We start from the raw sequence: 19,854 nt of genomic DNA, 5'->3' as shown, positions 1-19,854 counted from the left end.
ACGGAAGCTGTCAGGCAAAGGTAACAATAACAGATACGCTAATATATGAATTTATCTATACACTGTCAATGCAATAGAGGCAGTAAAACGTGTCTAGACTAAGAAGGATAAACAAGTGATTCTCTAAGAATGATAAACAGGTACTTTTCGACACGAAATGATAAGCAAAACTTTTGACATGCAGACACGGTCGAAGTCCAGACTCACTAATGCATCTAAACATCTATCAGTTAGACACACTAATACAAGACTTGGTTCGCTAAGACCACCGCTCTGATACCAACTATGAAGACCCGTCCTAATCCATCCGGATGAAGTCCACATCGATTATAAACGATTCACAACAGTTGATTACATCGCGAGGTTCTTGACCTCTATATGATACATTTTACAAACATTGCATTCGTTTTTAAAAGACAAGCCTTCATTTACATTGAAAGCTGACGACATGCATACTATTTCATAATATAACTAAACTATAAATTGTAGTGACCCGAACTTTTCGATGTTTATATATATTAATTGAGATTGATATTTACATTATTAAATGTTTCCAACATGTTAAGCAATCAAACTTGTTAAGACTTGATTAATTGAAATATGTTTCATATAGACAATTGACCACCCAAGTTGACCGGTGATTCACGAACGTGAAAACTTGTAAAAACTATATGATGACATATATATGGATATATATATATATAGTTAACATGATACTATGATAAGTAAACATATCATTAAGTATATTAACAATGAACTACATATGTAAAAACAAGACTACTAACTTAATGATTTTTAAACGAGACATATATGTAACGATTATCGTTGTAAAGACATTTAATGTATATATATCATATTAAGAGATATTCATACATGATAATATTATGATAATATAATAATTTAAAATCTCATTTGATATTATAAACATTGGGTTAACAACATTTAACAAGATCGTTAACCTAAAGGTTTCAAAACAACACTTACATGTAACGACTAACGATGACTTAACGACTCAGTTAAAATGTATATACATGTAGTGTTTTAATATGTATTTATACACTTTTGAAAGACTTCAATACACTTATCAAAATACTTCTACTTAACCAAAATGCTTACAATTACATCCTCGTTCAGTTTCATCAACAATTCTACTCGTATGCACCCGTATTCGTACTCGTACAATACACAGCTTTTAGATGTATGTACTATTGGTATATACACTCCAATGATCAGCTCTTAGCAGCCCATGTGAGTCACCTAACACATGTGGGAACCATCATTTGGCAACTAGCATGAAATATCTCATAAAATTACAAAAATATGAGTAATCATTCATGACTTATTTACATGAAAACAAAATTACATATCCTTTATATCTAATCCATACACCAACGACCAAAAACACCTACAAACACTTTCATTCTTCAATTTTCTTCATCTAATTGATCTCTCTCAAGTTCTATCTTCAAGTTCTAAGTGTTCTTCATATATTCTACAAGTTCTAGTTACATAAAATCAAGAATACTTTCAAGTTTGCTAGCTCACTTCCAATCTTGTAAGGTGATCATCCAACCTCAAGAAATCTTTGTTTCTTATAGTAGGTTATCATTCTAATACAAGGTAATAATCATATTCAAACTTTGGTTCAATTTCTATAACTATAACAATCTTATTTCAAGTGATGATCTTACTTGAACTTGTTTTCGTGTCATGATTCTGCTTCAAGAACTTCGAGCCATCCAAGGATCCATTGAAGCTAGATCCATTTTTCTCTTTTCCAGTAGGTTTATCCAAGAAACTTAAGGTAGTAATGATGTTCATAACATCATTCGATTCATATATATAAAGCTATCTTATTCGAAGGTTTAAACTTGTAATCACTAGAACATAGTTTAGTTAATTCTAAACTTGTTCGCAAACAAAAGTTAATCCTTCTAACTTGACTTTTAAAATCAACTAAACACATGTTCTATATCTATATGATATGCTAACTTAATGATTTAAAACCTGGAAACACGAAAAACATCGTAAAACCGGATTTACGCCGTCGTAGTAACACCGCGGGCTGTTTTGGGTTAGTTAATTAAAAACTATGATAAACTTTGATTTAAAAGTTGTTATTCTGAGAAAATGATTTTTATTATGAACATGAAACTATATCCAAAAATTATGGTTAAACTCAAAGTGGAAGTATGTTTTCTAAAATGGTCATCTAGACGTCGTTCTTTCGACTGAAATGACTACCTTTACAAAAACGACTTGTAACTTATTTTTCCGACTATAAACCTATACTTTTTCTGTTTAGATTCATAAAATAGAGTTCAATATGAAACCATAGCAATTTGATTCACTCAAAACGGATTTAAAATGAAGAAGTTATGGGTAAAACAAGATTGGATAATTTTTCTCATTTTAGCTACGTGAAAATTGGTAACAAATCTATTCCAACCATAACTTAATCAACTTGTATTGTATATTATGTAATCTTGAGATACCATAGACACGTATACAATGTTTCGACCTATCATGTCGACACATCTATATATATTTCGGAACAACCATAGACACTCTATATGTGAATGCTGGAGTTAGCTATACAGGGTTGAGGTTGATTCCAAAATATATATAGTTTGAGTTGCGATCAATACTGAGATACGTATACACTGGGTCGTGGATTGATTCAAGATAATATTTATCGATTTATTTCTGTACATCTAACTGTGGACAACTAGTTGTAGGTTACTAACAAGGACAGCTGACTTAATAAATTTAAAATATCAAAATATATTAAAAGTGTTGTAAATATATTTTGAACATACTTTGATATATATGTATATATTGTTATAGGTTCGTGAATCAACCAGTGGCCAAGTCTTACTTCCCGACGAAGTAAAAATCTGTGAAAGTGAGTTATAGTCCCACTTTTAAAATCTAATATTTTTGGGATGAGAATACATGCAGGTTTTATAAATGATTTACAAAATAGACACAAGTACGTGAAACTACATTCTATGGTTGAATTATCGAAATCGAATATGCCCCTTTTTATTAAGTCTGGTAATCTAAGAATTAGGGAACAGACACCCTAATTGACGCGAATCCTAAAGATAGATCTATCGGGCCCAACAAGCCCCATCCAAAGTACCGGATGCTTTAGTACTTCGAAATTTATATCATATCCGAAGGGTGTCCCGGAATGATGGGGATATTCTTATATATGCATCTTGTTAATGTCGGTTACCAGGTGTTCACCATATGAATGATTTTTATCTTTATGTATGGGATGTGTATTGAAATATGAAATCTTGTGGTCTATTATTATGATTTGATATATATAGGTTAAACCTATAACTCACCAACATTTTTGTTGACGTTTTAAGCATGTTTATTCTCAGGTGATTATTAAGAGCTTCCGCTGTCGCATACTTAAATAAGGACGAGATTTGGAGTCCATGCTTGTATGATATTGTGTAAAAACTGCATTTAAGAAACTTATTTTGTTGTAACATATTTGTATTGTAAACCATTATGTAATGGTCGTGTGTAAACAGGATATTTTAGATTATCATTATTTGATAATCTACATAAAGCTTTTTAAACCTTTATTGATGAAATAAAGGTTATGGTTTGTTTTAAAATGAATGCAGTCTTTGAAAAACGTCTCATATAGAGGTCAAAACCTCGCAACAAAATCAATTAATATGGAACGTTTTTAATCAATAAGAACGGGACATTTCATAAATGACTTAATAATAATCTTGATGAACTCAACGACTCGAATGCAACGTCTTTTGAAATATGTCATGAATGACTCCAAGTAATATCTTTAAAGTGAGTAAATGCACAGCGGAAGATTTCTTTCATACCTGAGAATAAACATGCTTTCAAGTGTTAACTAAAAGGTTGGTAAGTTCATTAGTTTAACAAAAATAATCATTTCATAATTTTAATAGACCACAAGATTTCATATTTCTATTTCTCATAAACATACGTCCCATGCATAGATACAAAATATCATTCATATGGATTGAACACCTGGTAACCGACATTCACAAAATGCATATAAGAATATCCCCATCATTCCGGGATCCTCCTTCGGACATGATATAAATTTCGAAGTACTAAAGCATCCGGTACTTTGGATGGGGCTTGTTGGGCCCGATAGATCTATCTTTATAGTTCGCGTCAATTAGGGTGTATGTTCCCTAATTCTTAGATTACCAGACTTAATAAAAGGGGCATATTCGGTTTAATAATCCAACCATAGAATGTAGTTTCGATCACCTGTGTCTATTTCGTAAAGCATTTATAAAAGCAGCGCATGTATTCTCAGTCCCAAAAATATATATTGCAAAAGCATTTAAAAAGGGAGCAAATGAAACTCACGCATATAAATATTGTAAAATAGTTATTAAACATTTCATGTATTCTAAGCCCAAAATATATATATAAAAAGGGAATAATGAAACTCACGCATATAAATATTGTAAAATAGTTAATAAAGCATTTGCATGTATTCTCAGCCCAAAAATGTATATAAAAAGGGAATAATGAAACTCACGCATATAAATATTGTAAAATAGTTAATAAAGCATTTGCATATATTCTCAGCCCAAAAATGTATATAAAAAGAGAATAATGAAACTCACCTAATGTATTTTGTAGTAAAAATACATAGAACGACATTGAACAAGTATAAGGTTGGCCTCGGATTCACGAACCTATATCATTTGTATATATATTAAAACATATAGTCATAATCGAATAAATCTATATATTGTTATTAATGATGTAATTTGTTATAGCTATTAATGTATAAGTTTCATTATTTATTTATTTTATATTTTCATTTTTTTATATAAATATATATAATATTAATATAGTTAAGTTATGTGTATTAAATATATTTTTATATATACATCATTTGTTTGTAACTTAAATATTCTAATTCTAATAATACTAAATCAAGGGTGATAATTATAATGTAAATTTTAATAAAGATAATAACCTTACAAATTTGATAAAAATGATAGTTTTAATAAAAATAATAATTTTGATAATTTTTAATTACAATGATTACTTTACTTTAATAATATAATGATAACAATAATAACATCGTTGATAGTAATAAGTTTTATTATAAACACCGTGTTTAATTTCTAGACTTATAACTACAGTTTTTCTAAAATTTCACCATAACAACATTTATTATTAACTTCATATTCAGTTACAGTTGTGATTAACACGCTCGAATTCATTATAGTCAACGATAACAATAATAATACACTAATAATAATAATAATAATAATAATAATAATAATAATAATAATAATAATAATAATAATAATAATAATAATAATAATAATAATAATAACAACAACAATAATAATAATAATAATAGTAATAATAATCATAATTTTAGTAATAATAATAATAATGTTAATAATGTTAATACTGATAATATTAATAACGAGAATAATATAACCTATATTGATGATATTAACTTTAATAATCATTTTATTTATAATAATAGTGATAATAATTAGTAAGACAATAATACTAATAAGTAATAATAATAACATAACAATAATACATACAACACCAATAATAATAATAATAATAATAATAATAATAATAATAATAATAATAATAATAATAATAATAATAATAATAATAATAATAATAATAATAATAATAATAATAATAATAATAAAATCTACCTTTAAAAAGCTTTTCAAAAGAAACTGTCACGAGCCGGGTTCGAACCCGCGACCTCCCGTTCATCTACAAACACACATAACCACCCAGCCATTTTTATTTTTCTGATAATATTATGAATCCATTAGTATATAACCCGTACTAATCTATTCTCCTTTCATCTTCCTCTCTAAACCAACTAGTCGACTGGCAATCACAGTAACAGCCATCATATTTATTATAATGTTTGAGTTAAGCTTCAATTATCTGAAAATGATACATCGTTTAATTAAACAAAACAAACAACAACAACAACAACAACAACAAAAATAAAAATAAAAATAAAAGATGAAGAACAGACTGCTGTGCAGTCATAGTTTTTTTAAAAAAAAATTATTGCTTTTTGATTTTAAGAAAGTTTTAGATAATACATATAACATGAAACCTGTTTTAATTCGAAAATAGAAACTTTTTGGATCGTTAATTTCAATAGAAACCTCAAAACAGATTCGAATTTGATGAAGAACACAAAGTTGACTTTTTAGAAAGTTAATTTTGACTCAAAAATTAGAAGTCGATAGGAAGAATTAATCTTTGAAATTTTGCAGATAGATTAAAAGAAAGATTTCTAATATATCTGCATTTAAGGATTTTAAAATGGCGTTCGAATTCGAAGTATCTGAGAAATTGGACAAGAACAGGAAGTATCGAATTTTTTTAATGGTTTCTCTCCTTTTTCTTTTACTAATTGTGGAAGATGAAAGATATATTGATTGAGTGAGTGGTGTAGTACAACCCGTGATCCTAATTGATTCGTGAGAAGGACCTATAACAGCTTACAGACAACAAGTCGACAGAGACAAAATTGAAGAAAGGAAAAAAAAATATAAATAAGAAAATAGAAAAGGACTTGCAACAGAATTTGGATTGTATTGAATATGCAGTGGACCTGTTACTGATTCTTGTTATGTTTCTGTGATTAAATCGTACGGGTTAGAGACAGGAAATCAAATTAGGTAAAGTTAGATTGAAACATGAAACAGATTCTTACCCATATCTGTATTTATAAATTAATAAATTATATATTTAGTATTAACAATAAATATATAACTAATAATAATTATATTAATAATACTAATTAATAATATTAGAAGTACTAATAATAAAAATAATATCACCAATTTTTATTAACAATAAAAGCAATAAATAACAATGATACTAATAATCACATTAATGTTAATTATTTATTTTTAATAATAATTAAAATTAATAAACTATATGACAACTATATTTCAACTTGTAATTAAATTAAGCAATACATATTATTAATTATGTAACACCTATATTATATATTAACATATTTGAATATTTGAATATTTTATATATGTTTCAATACATATAACATTAATTATGTTTAGGAATCATATATTCAGTTTAATAATAACTTAATTACTTTGTATATTATTTTACATATTTAATTCTAATGATTTACTCGTATTTTATTATCTCAACTTATTATTATTATATATACTTACAATTATATTTACATATTTATTTACACACAATTGTTCGTGAATCGTCGGAGTTAGTCAAAGGTCAATTGAATATATGAACATCGTTCTAAAATTTTCTAGACACCACATTACATACTTTGCTTATCGTATCAAAATCATATAAAGATTAAGTTTAAATTTGGTCGAAAATTCCCGGGTCATCACAGCTCGAACAAGAGCTAAGAACTTTAAAAGCGGTCGAAAACGATCTCAAGGCCTATAATCAACGATTTTCCGAACTAGCCTTGATGTGCCCAAACCTTGTGAACCTCGAGTCTTTAAGGGTTGAACTTTACATGGATGGTCTTCCAAAGAGCATCAAACACTGAGTAATGTCATCCAAACCCACTAATCATCAAGAAGCTTTGAATATGGCCCATAAATTGATAGAAACGGTGGATGAACTCGTAGTACCGGCACCTAAAGCCGAGGATAAGTCGGGTAACAACAAAAGAAAATGGAAGCCCCCCAATCAAGCAACAACAACTTCGCCAAGAAATCTTTCACCTCCGACGGCAAGAAGGGTTACGCCGGAAACCTACCTCTTTGCAAAAAATGCAACAAGCATCACTTTGGTGAATGTGGCAAGCTAATTTGCCATCGGTGCCAAGGAATTGTTCATAAGGCCAACGATTGTAAAAGTGCCACCCCCGTCGCTCGAAAGGGGCCCAATGCACCAAAGACGATCACTTGTTACGAATGTGGACAAACGGGTCATTATAGAAATGCATGCCCAAAGAAGAAAGATAACCCCAATACGCGCGACCGAGCTTTCAACATTAACATCGAGGAATCCCGAGATGACAATGAACTAGTCACGGGTACGTTTCTTCTCAACAATACTTATGTCTCTTGCTTATTCGATTCGGGTGCCGATAAGAGTTTTGTATCCAAGACTTTGACTCATTCTTTTAGCACTCCACCACTCCCACTAGATACTACTTATACCATTAAAGTGGCCAACGAGAAACTATTGAGTGCCGACAAATTTTATCGGGGGTTTATGTTAAACTTAATGGGTAAAGAGTTTGAAATTGACTTGATACCTATAGAACTAGGGAGCTTTGATGTAATCATTGGTATAGATTGGTTAGCCAAAATGAAATTTCATATTCTTTGCGATCTTAAAGTGATTCAAATTCCTATCAAGAATGGTGAACCATTGATTGTCTATGGAGATAAGAGTTGCACCGGACTCAACCTCGTCTCGTGCCTTAAAGTTGAAACATACCTTCGTAAAGGCTGTTTCGCGATTCTAGCTCATGTAAAGAAAGTCGAGATCAACGAGAAGCATATCGATGATATGCCAATTGTTAGTGACTTTTCTGATGTATTTCCCGACGAATTGCCGGGTCTTCCACCTCATCGACCGGTTGAATTCCAAATCGATCTTATCCCGGGAGCCGCACCCGTAGCACGTGCACCGTATAGACTTGCTCTATCCGAAATGCAAGAATTGCAAAGTCAAATCCAATAACTACTTGACCGTGGTTTTATCCAACCTAGCCACTCACCATGGGGCGCTCTGATTTTGTTCGTTAAGAAGAAAGATGGATCTCTACGAATGTGCATTGATTATCGTGAACTAAATAAATTGACTGTTAAGAACCGATATCCTCTTTCACGCATCGATGACCTCTTTGATCAACTACAAGGATCTCGTGTATATTCGAAAATCGGTCTCCGCTCGGGTTATCATCAATTAAGGGTTAAGGGGGAAGATGTCTCCAAAACCGCTTTTCGGACTCGTTATGGTAGTTATGAATTTCTTGTAATGCCATTTAGTCTCACTAACGCACTAACGGTGTTCATGGATATTATGAACTGCGTGTGCAAACCATACCTCGACAAATTCGTTATCATGTTCATCGATGATATTTTGGTCTATTCTAAAAGCGAAGAAGAGCACGAACAACATCTCCGACTTGTTCTTGAACTCTTGAGACAAGAACGACTACATGCCAAATTCTCCAAGTGTGAATTTTGGTTGAAGGAATTTCAATTTCTTGGTCATCTTGTAAGTGATCAAGGTATTAAAGTCGATCCAGCAAAAATCGAAGCCATTAGTAAATGGGAGACTCCTACTACTCCTACTCACATTCGTCAATTATTGGGTATCGCCAGGTACTATCGTAGATTCATCGAAAACTTCTCTTTGGTTGCACGTCCTCTAACCGCATTAACTCACAAGGAAAAGAAATTCATTTGGGCGACCGAGCAAGAATCCGCGTTTCAAATCTTGAAGACAAAGCTAACCACCACTCCTATCTTGTCACTTCCCGAAGATAATGATGATTTTGCTGTATATTGCGATGCCTCGAAACATGGTTTTGCGTGTGTATTGATGCAACGAAAGAAAGTCATTGGTTATGCCTCTCGACAATTGAAAATTCATGAACGGAACTATACGACACATGATCTCGAACTCGGAGCTGTTGTCTTTGCACTCAAAATGTGGTGACACTATCTTTATGGAACCAAAAGCACCATCTTCACCGATCACAAAAGCCTCCAACACATCTTCGACCAAAAGCAACTAAACATGAGACAATGACGGTGGATTGAAACCTTAAACGATTACGATTGGGGGCTTTGTTACCATCTCGGGAAGGCAAATGTAGTAGCCGATGCCTTAAGTTGAAAAGAAAGAGCGGTGCATCTTCGTGTCCGAGCTTTAAACATCACCATTCACACCAATCTCAATAGTCAAATTCGTGTAGCCCAAGACGAGGCTCTCAAGGATGAAAATATCTCTCTCGAACACTTGAACGTCCTCACCTCTCGATTCGAAGTTAAGGAGATCGGACTCCGATATTTCGCCAGAAGAATTTGGGTGCCTAGTTATGGGGACTTGCGAAGCCTTATTTTAGATGAAGCCCATAAGTCAAGATATTCGATTCACCCCGGTGCCAATAAGATGTACCACGACCTCAAAGAATAATATTGGTGGCCGAACATTAAAAGGGACGTTGCTACTTATGTTGGAAAGTGCCTAACTTGCTCCAAAGTCAAAGCCGAACATCAAAGACCGTCCGAACTACTTAAACAACCCGAAATCCCGTAATGGAAGTGGGAAAGGATAACAATGGATTTTATCACCAAGCTACTAAAGATGGTGGGCAGTTATGATACTATTTGGGTTATTGTTGACCGTCTCACCAAATCCGCTCACTTCCTAGCCATGAAGGAAACTGACAACATGGAAAACTTGCACAACTTTACATTAAATAGATCTTAGCCCGTCACGGTGTGCCTTTATCAATTATTTCTGACCGAGATGGCCGTTTTGTTTCTAGATTTTGGCGTACTTTACAAGAAGCGTTGGGAACGCATTTAGACATGAGCACCGCATATCATCCACAAATCGACGGACAAAGAGAACGCACAATTCAAACCTTGGAAGACATGCTACGAGCTTGTCTTATCAATTTCGGAAAAGCTTGGGACAAGCACTTGCCTCTCGCTGAATTCTCTTACAACAATAGTTACCACGCGAGTATCAACGCCGCACCTTTCGAAGCTTTGTATGGCCGAAAATGTAGTTCTCCTCTTTGTTAGGCCAAAGTAGGCGACACACAGATCACCGGACCCGAACTCATTCATGAGACAACCGAGAAGATCGTTCAAATCCGAGATAGGCTTAGGACGGCCCGTAGTCGTCAAAAGAGCTATACCGATAAAAGACGCAACGACCTCGAATTCCAAGTCGGTGATCGCGTAATGTTAAAAGTCGCACCTTGGAAGGGTGTAATCCATTTCGGGAAACGCGGGAAGTTAAATCCGCGGTATATTGATCCTTTAGAAATCTTGGAGCGTGTTGGAACCGTTGCTTATCGTTTAGATCTTCCGCCTCAATTGAGCTCCGTTCATCCTACTTTCCATGTATCCAACTTGAAGAAGTGCCTTGCCGAACCCGATGTCGTCATTCCTCTCGAGGAACTTACTATTGATGACAAACTTCATTTTGTGGAGGAACCGGTTGAAATCGTGGACACCTCCGTCAAGACGCTAAAACAAAGTAGAATCCCTATCGTTAAGGTCCGTTGGAATGCCAAAAGGGGACCCGAGTTTACTTGGGAAAGACAAGATCAAATGCAAAGAAAGTACCCTCATTTATTCGTGGATACGGAAATGCAAGGTCTCGAGGAAGAAACAACGACTACTACGCCTACTTAAATTTCGGGACGAAATTTCTTTTAAGGAGTAGGTAATGTAACATCCCGCCTTTTTCCGTTTACTTTCCATTTATTTTATTTAAAGTCCGTTATATAATTATAACATCTTCCGTTAATACGCGTTTTTAAATTATCTCGTTTAGGTAATTCACGCACCCGCTTTAAACTTGAGGGACCAATGTTGCCAAATGACCAAAGTTTTGACTAGGTCAAAGTGGTCAACCTCACTCTCATCCATTCATTCACCTCCTTCTCTCTTTCAATACTTCAACTTTTTCTCTCAAACACCAATTCAAAGATTCATCATCTATTCAAGATCTTGCAAGCATCAATTCAAATAAATTACATATTTGGAATCCTTGCATCTTCCTCTTCGAATCCATACCAATTACATCTCATTTGGGTAACTTTCTAAAAACACTAGATTTTGTGTTCTTGATGATTTTGACTTATAAAAGTGTTAATTAGTGTCTATAGCTCAAGTCTAACATGAATATATGATTTGTATGCTCGATCTTATTATTTTAAGTAACTAGCATGAACTTGAAAGTTGGTGTGTTTGATTTTGTGATTTGGTTGCTTAAATGTTGTTAGATGTTAAAAGTTCATGTATTAAATGTGTTACTAGTATCACTAGCTTCAATTTGATGTGTAGGTTGACTTGGAAAAACTCCATAAACTTCATTGCTAAATTTGTGATTTTGAGTTAGGGTTTGATAGAAGTAAAATGGATTTTTGATGCATTGAATGCTTTGCAATGTCAATTGTAAGTGTTTAGTTGTATTGTATGCATAATTACCTACGAAACGGCGTATTATATGTGTGCATTTGGTTTCCGAATCATTGGTTGCATTTATGAGCTTGAGTATCGTTAAAGATGAACATTTAATGCGGTTTTGATTATTGTAAATGCTAGAATTGATTGATGATATGTGTTTAGTTGTATTCCTCGCTAAATAACCTTTCCAACGAAGTATGGTATGCGTTTTAAGTGTTTACGGTTCATTTGTTGTGTTAAAATGAGTTTTGGCTCGAGACTTGAACACTTGCACCAGCCCAGGCACCAGCTCACGTAGAGTGTCGCGGCACGGCCATCCTTGGTCGCGGCGCGGCATTAGGCGTGTTTAGATTCTGATCAAACTTACACTTTTACGAAAAATGTTTGCTATGCTACGCACCTCCGATTCACATGTAACTTGTTCTAACATGCTTATATATGATTAAAAACCTCAGAAAAATAGTTCGGGACCCGACCCCAACGTGTTGACTTCTTCGTTGACTTTGACCCGACCAAAGTTGACTTTTAATCAAATTTAACCAAATGTTTGTGCAATCGTTCTAACGTGCTTTTATACTTGTATCTTGCATGGAACTTGACAATTTGATTCACATGCTATATAATCGAGTCGTAACGAGCCATAGGACTAATTGAACATCTTTGACCAATCGTGTTTACCGTTATTGATACGACCTACTTGTTTAGGTCAAGACTAGCATTCATTCTTGCACACGTTATCTTGTGAAGTACTTTATTCACTCGTGCACTCAAGGTGAGATCATAGTCCTACCTTTACTCTTTTAAACTTACATTTGGGATGAGAAAACATAAACGTTTCATTTTACAAAGTGAACACAAGTATGAAAACAATCATTCTACATACGAGTTAGAACAAAATCCTCAATTCGATTATCATTAGTTACACTTGCCGGGTGTAAGCGAGAACTTATGTTATATGGCCATGTGGTTTTGACAAACCCTCATTCGGACGGTTCGCTACCGTTACTTCGGATGAAATATATTTTCGAGAAACATTGTATGTTCTAACACTATTGTGATGGGGTTCTATGGAAGAAAAGTTAAGCCTTGATAATTGGGTGCTCGTGATAACAATTTTTGGAATGGTTTACTATTATTGAAATGTTATAAATCTTGTGGTTCATTTTACTTACTCACTTACTTAATTAAACCTATGATTTCACCAACGTTTTCGTTGACAGATTTCTATGTTTTTCTCAGGTCTTTGAACGATATGTGATACATGCTTCCGCTCATTATTTTGATACTTGCATTGGATGTCGAGTATATATGCATACGTGGAGCGTCTTTTGACTTTATTTTAAACTGTGTCGCATAGGTTTCATTTGTACTTATAACATTGTAACATAACTTGTTGTTGAACTATTCTTGTAAACTTGAAACAATCTATACATTTGAAATGAATCCGACATATTTTTTGTCAAACGTTATTTTAAAGACTTATGACCACGTAACGGGACCTAAGTAGACGGCGCCGTCAATGACGATTTTGTCGGGTCGCTACAGTTTCGATGAACGGATTAAAAGATATAGTCAATTGAATTATCTATAATTTTAAGTATTATTGTTAAAATGATTATTATTATTACTATCGTTATCGTTATCATTATCATTATCATTATCGTTATCGTTATCGTTATCGTTATCGTCGTTTTTATCTCATTATTATTATTATCTAATAATCAATATTATTATTATTAATATTATTATAATTATTATTATTATTATTATTATTATTATTATTATTATTATTATTATTATTAAAATAATTAATATTTTTATCAAAACTATCATTTTATTATTTTTATCGTTATTATTATTATTAAAAGTATCATTAATATTAAAACTATCATTTTTATTAAAATTATGATTTTAATAGAAATATCATTGTTATTATTAAATATCATTATTATTATCATTTTAGTATTATTATTATTAAAAATTATCATTTTGAATAGAATTATTATTTTTATAAAATATTATAATTATTACAGTTAATAATAAAAAGTATCGTTATTATTAAAATTATCATGATTAGAATAATCATTTTATTATAATTAATATCATCATTAGTGTTGATGCATTTTATGTAAGTCCCTAGACATCTAACCCACGTCCATTGCAGGTACTACAGTTTACAGGCTACCATGATCGCTCGTTATTATCTTATCTGTGTTTGTATGTGGTTACAGGTACTGCAGGAACGCGATAAGGATGTTTGACTATGTTAGACTTAGTCAGATGTACGAGTGAAGTCTCACTCGTACGGCTGACAGGCTCATACGCACGGTTGATGCTGAGCTAAGTCACAAATCACTACAACAAAAATGACCTTTCGGGACCCTTTTTCTGGGACCCCCAAAAAAAAGGGTACTAAACAACACCTGATAGTACCCTTCGTCAGATAGCCTAAAAAATAACGAATCATCATATCTTCATCGCTATTATTCACGCTAGTTTAATTGTAAATTTTAACCAAGGGTATTAAGAATTGGAATTGATAGGATGGTTTAAAAAAAGGGTCATATAACTCATATAAATGTATTATCATGGCCATGAATTCGTTATATAATAGGACCGTTTGATGTATGGGTCCTTTTACTTATATCATTACGTTGTACTGGCCATTAATTAACTGTAATATCAGGACCCTTAAATTTGGTCGCAGAATTATAACTTGCGTTATTAACAAAGTGTACATACAAATCGAATTAATATGACTGTTTAATATAAAGGTCCTATAACTCATATCATCCGATTATCATGGATGTGAATTCAATATATCAATAGGACAGTTTGATAATAGGGTCCTTTTAATGATATAATTAGGTTATCATGGTCATTAATTAACTGTATTAATAGGACCCTTTACCTTAGTCGTAAAATTTATAGCTTTAATTTTTAGCATATTGTACAAAAAATAGGATGGTTTAATAAAGGGCCCTTTAAATGATATAATTAGGTTATCATGGCTATTAATTAACTTTATTAATTGGACCCTTTACCTTAGTCGTAAAATTTATAGCTTTCATTTTTAGCCAAGTGTACAAAAAATAGAATGGTTTAATAAAGGGTCATTTTAATGATTTAATTAGGTTATCATGGCCATTAATAAATGTTATTATTAGGACCCTTTATTTTAGTCGTAAAAATTATAGTTTTCATTTTTAGCCAAGTGTACAGAAAATTGGACGGTTTAATAAAGGGTCCTTTTAACCAATACATCGGGTTATAAGTCCGTTGATTCAAGCCTGTGTTGCTTGATTACAACTAGTGTAAAAATACAGTGTTACAGTGCTGCATACATACGATATTGGTGTACTGTTACATAAACAAGTGTCAAACTTTTGTTAAAATAACCAGTGCAGCTTAAACTGCTTATTTACTTTATCGTAGTTACATTGATGAGAGGATTCAACATAACGTCAAACTTATGTATTCATTTAATTGGTTAGTTGTTTTTAGAAGCATATACTATTAGTCACTTTATTGGTCACTTGTACAGACGAGATATTGTGACAAGCATACATCATCAGAAACGGCCAAACAATTGCAGTCAGAGTAAATAACACAATTGTTGAATTAACTTATAATTCAATAGAATTCAAAACGATCCAACTTCAAAAGTAACAAACAAAAACATAGACAACTTGCAAGAAAGACCAGAATAAATAAAGAATCATCTAATGAAACAAAAAATAACAAATAAAAGCAATCCAGCTAACAACGAAAATCTTCTTCAACATTAGCAATTCAGCATCCTTTTCTTTGATACTTTCTTCCAGCCTGTAATTGTTTCGGTGCAATCCAGGAATTATCTCACCTGCTCTGTTACACATGGGTGGATCCACCCATCCAATAAATCCACAATCGTTTGAATCCTGATTAGATAATTAAAGTTATCGAATATTTTATTAATTTGGAAAGGCATAAAGTTAACGAATTAGGTTAAAAAATTAAAACAAAATAGAGAATCTGGAAACTTACATTACTAGGGCAGCAGTAGAACCTTCGCCCAGGGTTTGCTTGCGTCCAAGATGTTCGAATAATGCATAGTTTTCCACAAACACAACGTACTTCCATTATGAAAAACGATGGTTGATTGTGGTGTGTTTGAGTTGTAAGTAGTTGAATTATTAGGGTTATGAATGTCATCGCCGATGAACAATGCGTTGGTTATATAGGATATGTGATGGCAGTTGATGCGCCTTAAATAGGGCAAATCATCCCAAAAGTTATAATATTACGATTACCAAATTATTATATATATTATTATTATTATTATTATTTTAGAAATATAACCATAAGTGTTCCATTGATTGGCCCATTGGTACCCAACATAACATTGTGTTTCATGTTTTTTTTTTTTTTTTTTTTTAATTGGACCATTATGCTTCATGTTGTAAACAAGATTAAGGGGTCTGCGCTATGCGGCTATGAGTTATTGACGGATATTCTTTATACATTACATTCGGCAAAGTATTGTACGTTTGAAAATTTACCATCATTGGTATATATTTAGATCGAGTATCTAACAATTACAAACTGTTAAGGTTACAAATTAAACCTACCATAAACTACATAACAAATTATCAAAAAATTACAACATTTCGTTCACATAACGCTTAAGGTTCAAAAGATCCCACCAAAACACATACATACACCATTATAATGTGGTTTGTAATGAACGATAAATCACACGGAGATTTATCGGTTAACAAACTATCCAATTTGAATGACGAATTAATTTCATTAACCTAAACACTTGCGGAGCTAAAACCTCATCATCATGATCTGATTCCACTAATTCATGAATGTACTTAACGCAATTAGTTTTGATAAAAGCAAAGGAAGAATCAACATTACTGAGATAAGAGGAAGCGCTGGCGATTGTCACAATCTTCAGGTCTTCATATTGCTCCCTTGTCTAAAGTAATAACATTCTTGCAAAACTGGCAAAGCAGTAATTACAAACAATTTTTAAAAAACAAATTATATTAGCTAAAATTACTGCAATTGTCTAAAGAGTAGGCAATGGAGTGAAGATTAAAAATATAAAGATTACTAAGAAAATATAATGAGCCTTCAATACAGTTCTTCATTAGCATTCGCTAATTCCTAATGAGTCATATATTTCTTTTCTTACTACCATTGCAAGTAAACACCTACATGTTTTTATACCTTATACAAACCCACTTTCCCCTAAAACCATAAACTTAACCGCATCATGTTTTCATAAGAAGAGTTGTAAGCAGTGTGAGAAAGGTAAAAATAAAAGTAACAGCTTTAATTATTTTGAAAAATCAAACTTATTCAAGTAATAAAAATTTAATTGTTCAACAACCTTCATCCATAAATAACGATAACAATACAATGATAATATACAGTCCAATTTTTGTATACCTTCAGTCTCGAGGCAAAAAGACAGGTCACTCGACCATAGCGGTCCATCAACTTAGCTGGGAAGGCCATCCCCATCGGGCGTTGCTACAAAAAGCAGCAAAAAATAGCATTAGCAAGCTAAAAAAAATTGAAGATAAACTACACATTTTAATGTAATTAAAAGACATAAAATGCTTGCAATGTCATAGTTTGAACCATGTATTGTGATCACAGGTAAAGTATAAACACAGTACACACCCCTTCTAATGAAGGCACCAAACCAAACAATCATGTAATAAAGTAGATATGCTCATAAGAAACATGTTTTGTTATTTATTTCTATTACACTACATATCACTTTAAAAAACTTCAGTCACTTTGGCACATAACAATTTAAACTAATATCTTTTTACATCAATGACTTAATGGTTAAAAAGCCCAACCGCAGTTGCAATCTTAACAACGTATACGCATCTCTCTTCCTTGAGAGCATGATGGAGGCAAATCTATACAAAGCCAGTAGCCTACACAATATATACTTTTAACACTTGTTACGACAATATGTGCGGACATAGTATATAAAAGAAGTTATAACCAATAAGCATGGAAAAAATTGTGTAAAACAAAGTATATAACAAAATTATAATCAGTCAAAGATTTCTTGTGATTTTAGAGTAACTTACTATCAATAGGCAATTTCTTGTGTAACAAATAATCAATGACTAAGTCATGGTATATAACAGATATCATATACCTAACGTTAACGGTGACGTTAGCCACTTCACCGACTCAAAATACAATTAAAAAATTGTAGGCAAGTGATTTGGAACCCCAAATCGAATTTCACGTTACATTCAATCTGTTTAATGTATTGGCAGTTTAAGTGGTGAGAAATTAACAATTAAAAATCACACTGAAAATTATGTGTCAGTAGATGTGCTCCTGGACACCCTTTCTATTCAAGGATAAAAGGTTTTGGTACCCGTAATGGCAAAAAGAGTGAACCTAATTGATTTGCATAATATATAACAAAAATATAAATTGATAACTTTCAAAGCATAAAACACATAATCAGTACCAAATATGAAAGAACAAACCAATCTTTGTTTATCTCAGCTTTTGTCAATCGATTAATATCTGACGGTTCCCTTTTTCTTCACCAACATCATCCCTATGCAACCGCCATCATCGTCATTGCATCCATCTCCTGAGCCGAGACAGCTAAATGACCAAATAGAAAATACCTTCAGCCATTGGGGTTAACGATGGAGAGAACATGTCGAATTATACTCAGACTATACCATGTTGGGATGGGTCTCAAAGGAGTTAATAGGCAATACACCAGCAGCTACATACATCAACGTAGACAACATATTAAAACACAAACACATGATTTGACAATAAAATTACTGTTATCATTTTTACAACAATAACACACAGAATTTGAAATATGTATAAACTTTTGAATACAATTAAACCTTGATTTGACAAAATTCGAGACGGTTGACTCGATTATCTACAGATAGGGTGTTTCACGAGAGCAGAGCGATGTGAAAAAAGCATACCTAAGATGGGAAAGAAGATGTTTCACAAGAGCAGGTGCGTTGCGTATTGCAATTCTCGTTGTGAAAATCGTATGGGAGGAGGGTGCAGTGCAAAATTAAAATAAGTGGGAGGTAGATTTTAGGGGTTTTATTGAATTGGGGAAAATTATAAGAGGGAATGCCACATATATTTTAGAAAAAAGGTGGTAATCTGCCCGCCAATCTCAAACTTTTTAATTACCATAAATTTTTTTAATTTATACTGTGTGACAGATTAGATTCTTAAAATACTCCCTCTCTTCCAGATTAATTTTTCCTAGATAAAAAACATACAGTTTAAAAAATGTCATTATCACATTGTACTTTTTTTGTATTTTTTTCAACTTTACAGTTTTACTCTGAATCAATTAATTAGAAAAACCTCTTACTTTTGTAATTAAATTAATTGATTAGGGACAATATTATAAACATTACTAAATTAGCTTTCCATTTTTAGAAGTAGACAATTAATTTGTGACAGACCGAAATAGAATACTGGACAATTAATATGTGACGGAGGGAGTAATAAATATTGTATGCATAATTGCATATTGTTTTTGATGAGCTACTTACGTTCGGGCTCGATTAACTTGAATTCAAACTAATTAGCTATCCAAAAAAAACTTGAATTCAAACTAAAGGATGTT

General features: G+C 32.3%; 1 long non-coding RNA gene across 2 annotated transcripts; it reads right to left on the bottom strand.

Moving 5' to 3' along the window:
* Positions 1-16,830: 16,830 nt before the first annotated feature.
* LOC139877687 (uncharacterized) lies at positions 16,831-19,272 on the bottom strand. Of its 2 annotated transcripts, none has more exons than XR_011768723.1 (5): positions 19,190-19,272; positions 18,926-18,972; positions 18,703-18,845; positions 17,646-17,729; positions 16,831-17,194 (listed from the first exon to the last, which is right to left on the bottom strand). It is a non-coding gene; the product is annotated as an uncharacterized lncRNA (long non-coding RNA). The 2 variants fall into 2 exon arrangements; XR_011768722.1 differs by having other exon boundaries at positions 18,722-18,845.
* Between the last annotated feature and the right edge of the window lie 582 nt (positions 19,273-19,854).

The sequence above is a fragment of the Rutidosis leptorrhynchoides genome, chromosome 11 (genome assembly GCF_046630445.1).
Source record: "Rutidosis leptorrhynchoides isolate AG116_Rl617_1_P2 chromosome 11, CSIRO_AGI_Rlap_v1, whole genome shotgun sequence".
NCBI classification, from domain to species: Eukaryota; Viridiplantae; Streptophyta; class Magnoliopsida; order Asterales; family Asteraceae; genus Rutidosis; species Rutidosis leptorrhynchoides.
This window is presented reverse-complemented; position numbering and strand designations above follow the sequence as displayed.